The sequence below is a fragment of the Oxyura jamaicensis genome, chromosome 25 (genome assembly GCF_011077185.1).
Source record: "Oxyura jamaicensis isolate SHBP4307 breed ruddy duck chromosome 25, BPBGC_Ojam_1.0, whole genome shotgun sequence".
Taxonomy (NCBI): domain Eukaryota; kingdom Metazoa; phylum Chordata; class Aves; order Anseriformes; family Anatidae; genus Oxyura; species Oxyura jamaicensis.
This window is the reverse complement of record NC_048917.1, coordinates 1,665,149-1,669,292: the sequence shown is the minus strand read 5'-3', so window position 1 is coordinate 1,669,292 and position 4,144 is coordinate 1,665,149. Positions and strand designations below refer to the sequence as shown.

At 64.8% G+C, this 4,144-nt stretch overlaps 1 long non-coding RNA gene across 1 annotated transcript in view; it reads right to left on the bottom strand.

Moving 5' to 3' along the window:
• Positions 1-323: 323 nt before the first annotated feature.
• Positions 324-4,144, bottom strand: part of LOC118178260 — a 6,064-nt gene continuing 2,243 nt past the window's right edge. The window contains exon 2 of the long non-coding RNA XR_004756109.1: positions 324-1,956. This is a non-coding gene — a long non-coding RNA (uncharacterized LOC118178260). The remainder of the gene's footprint in view (positions 1,957-4,144) is intronic.

The window sequence follows — 4,144 nt, the reverse complement described above, 5'->3', positions numbered from 1 at the left end:
TCACCTCGCTCCGGACCTCATCTCCCTGCTCCCTGCAGAGGCAGGGGACCCGCCGCTACCTCCGTGCCACCAGGTACCTCCATGTCAGCGGGTACCTCCATGTCACCAGGTACCTTCCTGTCACCAGGTACCTCCATGCCACCGGGTACCTCCGTGCCACCAGGTACCTCCGTGCCACCAGGACGTGCCAGGGGCTGTGGCATCCCCAAGGGCCGGAGCAGGGCCCCATCACCACGGCGCTCAGCGGCTGAGCAAAGCAGAGCAGGGCAGCCCACCCTTCCCCTCCACTCGCAGACCACGTCCCTGTGCCACGAGGATATTTATTGAATTAATTTATTGATAAATGTTATTATTTATTTGCTGTGTTGTGCACTTTTTGGAAAGGAAACCTAGAAAGCAAACAATGACCATGGCAGAAAACAAACCCACCCACCCTTGTACACGGTGTGCCCCAGCGTGTGTTTGTCTTGGCTGTTCAGACTGTGCAAGGATTTATTATTTATGAGTTCACGAGGAAGTCGGGGAGGGGGAAATGAATTAAACCAACAGCAAAAGAGAGATCTTGAACTCGGAGTGCCCGGCTTCCCTTTTTCTTTCTTTCTAACCCTGCTTTTGACCATCTCCTCCCAGCAGCTGTGGGATTTCCACATGCTTGTGGCCAGAGGCGGTGGCAGAGAGACCTCAGGACCGGGAAGCATCCTCCTGGCTGGGCTGGGGCTCGCGCCGGGTCCTGGGCTTTTCCCCGGCTCTGCAGGCAGCGAGCACACGGGTGCTTGCAGGGTGGGGTGTAGCAACGAATCTGGGCAGGGAGCGGGCACCCCGGTGATGTTCCTTCTGGAGATGGGGAAGGAACAAAGCCATGGGGCTTATGCTGAACATCCTCGTCTGGATCGCTGCTTCAGCCGGGCTGGAAAGCTTCTTTCTAGTCCTTAGAGTTACCCGAGCCCATCTTGGGCACCACAGCCACTGTTTAAGCCAGGACAAGCAGCCCGCGAGCGGTGCCGTCCCTCTGGTGACAGCAGAGGGATGAGGACACCTGGTCCAGGCATCAGCATCTCCAAAGGCACCCAATAAATCCACCTTCACCCCCCTGGGAAATCAGCGCAGCCCTGGCTCCAAAGTCACCCATCACTTCCCGTGCCCCTCTGCCCAAGGAGAGCCCCCTCGGTCCCCTTCCCCCCACGTCCCCACCCTGTCCCCGGTCCCCCTGGTCCCTGCGAGCCCCCAGTGCTCTCCCTGCTTCCTGGGCCCACCCCGTGCCATGCGGGGAAGCAAGTTTGCGGCTCCTCTCCTTTGTCTGCGCCGATCCCGCGCATCCCCGGGGGCAGGTTGCAGCTGTTCACCGACTTGCTCCAAATTTCTTCATATAATCAATTGGCCTCGGCTGCAGCTCGGCTCAGCGGAGATGCGTCAAAGGGGAAATAATAAAGATGGGGAGGGAGCGGGGGAAGGACGCGGGGAGGCTGCAGAGCCCCCGCACCGGCAGCAGGAAAAGGTGGGGAGGTGTGAGAGCAGCTGATGGAGAACCGAAGCCCCCAGCTCTGCTCCCAGCACCTCCAGGTCTCACCGGGGACGTCTCCATCCCAGCCCATCCAGCCCGGAGGTGGGAATCGGGTTAGGGAAGCTCGAGCCCCACCGTGGCTCCCGAACCTCTGTTGTCCCCGGCTGCCAGCCCCGGCCCTGACATATGGTCCTCATTGTGCCTCGCACAATGGCAACACTTCATGCTAATTCAGACGCTGGTCCTGGCCTCGCTGTCATCTCCAACAGATTGGGTCCCTCGCCTGCTCTTTGTGCTCGCAAGGTAACGGGCAGCTCTGCTTCCCCTCTGCACTTCCCTAGCCCCCGCAGCCCTTCGCCCCTCTCCCCGTGCACATCTCCACCTCTCCAAACACTCCGGTGACGCTGGTCCCGGTGCGCACGTGGGTGCGTGTGCGAGGAAGGCTTCACACAACACTTGAACCACGGAAAAGAGTCACAAACGTGCCGATGAGCGTGCGGGCGTGAAGCTGCTCGGCTGCTTCTGCCCAGCATCGAGCACGAGGATGAGGAGGTCGCCTCCTTTCCTGCTGCTCTTCCTCCCCCAGGAGGGGCAGGGGGGCAGGACGTGCCACCCCACTTTGGGAAGGGGGAAGGACCCCACTTGTCTCAGCAGCAGCAGGGCCAGGCATGCCCTGGAGCGGGTGGCCAGGAGGCTGTGTCCCCAGGGATGTCACCACGGGCAGCAGCTGTGTCCCCTGCTCGTCTGGATGAGGCGGCAGTGCCATCTGCTGGGTCCCCAGAACGGGGTCCTGTACACTGACGTCAGCTTCTGTCACCCCAGGCTGGGGACCCCAGGGCCCTGCAGCAGCCTTGTCCCCAGGCAGAGTGCCAGCCACCAGCGGGTGCAAGGGACAAGGGGAAACAGACCCTGTGCATCCAGGTGGGACCTTCCCGAAGCACCCTCAGCGAGCCAGAGTTCAAAATGCTGCCCTTGATGCTTTTTTAGGGCACGGGGGTACCCCCAGCTGCTGGGAAGGGTGAGCCCAAACCCTAAAGGGCCGATGCCCTAAGAGCCAGGGAGCAGATCCCCCGCTTCCAGACAAGGCAGCGGGCTGCCTCGCCGATCCCCCAGCAGAGATAAGCGGCAGCAAGGCAAGAGCCAGGTGGGAGGGCACAGGGCCGGTGCTGTTTGGGACCTGCTGTCCCCCCCGGCAGGGTCACAGCACGTGGGGCAGCAGCAGGAGGGTGGCCGGGACTGTGAACCCGAGGGCTTGCAGACAAACATCTGCGGGGAGGGCGCAGACGCTGCTGATCCCGCCTGGGGCAGGGCGGCTGCTTTCTAGGACTCCTAATCTCCTGAGCTATCTGGCTGGAGCCTTCGTCCCGTCCCGGTGGTGGAGCAGCAAACCCAGCCGTGACGCCCGGGGAATGCCTTGGGGTCGGACCTGCCGGGGCTGGAAGGGGCAGCAAGGGTCCTTTGCAAGAGGATTTTGGGGTCAAGGCAACACGGAGCTGGTGCCGGGGACGCTTTTGTCCCTGGGAGATGGGTGCACGGTGCCGAGCACCCCCTGTGCTGCTGAGCCCCGGTGCTCCTCGCGGTGCTGGGCAGCTTTGCAGGCCGGGGCTTTTCGCCTGCTGCCCTGAGCAGGGTGCGGAGGGAGGGAGGGGACCGTCCCTGTAAATCACAAGGTGGAACAATGCAGCCCTTCCCAGATGGCAGGGAGGCTCCGGCAGCCCCAGCTGGCCAGGAATGAGCTCCCAGGGCCCATTAATCACTGCTGGAGCCGGAGCTGGAGCAAGAGGACAGCCCGGGGCAGCTGGCTGCAGGGGGAAGGGGGGAGCAGAGGGGCCCCCACCCAGCAGCGATCCCCAGAGCCCTGCAGGGCCACGAGGGCTCGAACCCAACCAGGGTTCCTGCACGCCCTAGGGCTGCACCTTGAGGCCAGCCTCAGAGGCTCTCGGGGCCTGTTTCACCGCGTGAAAAGGGGGGGGGGCAGCGACCCCCCCAGCTCCGAGCCTGGAGCCAGGGGAGCAGCACGGGCTGGGATCTGCCTGCGGCACCGCATCGCCTCGCCACTTCGCAGGTGGAGGCCAAGAGCCACCCGGAGCAGCCCCAGGGGCCAAGGCTGAGCAGGATCCGGCCCAGCCGGCAGGTAGGAAAAGCTCAAGCAGGGCCCGCTCGGCCTCAACCAGAGCCATGTGGGCCCGGGGGGCGGCCTCCTGAGGCACCCCGAGCTCAAACCAGCTCCTCAGCTGCCTCCTTCGCCCCTCGGCCGGCCAGGGGAGGCCACCAGCCTCCGCCTGCCCGCGCCCCTACCTGAGGGGGGGCTGGGGGGGACCCCTGGGGGGTCGGGGGGGATCTTGGGGAGGACCCTGTGGGGCCGAGGGGGGATCCTGGGGGGGCTACGGGGTACCGAGGCCGAACCGGGTGGAGGCTACGGAGCCTCCCAGGTCCCCGCGCCTCCCCCCCCCGCCCGCAAACAAGCCATTTAAATCCCACCAATGGGGAGGCGGCGGGAGGGGAGCTCGGCACGCCATTGGTCATCCCGGGGGGGGGCGGGCCCGGCCCTTTCCCAGCCCCGCTCATTGAGAAAAGCGCCCGGCGCTGTTCCGCCCACAGCGCCCCCCCCCCCCCCCCCCCCCCCCCCCCCCCCCCCCCCCC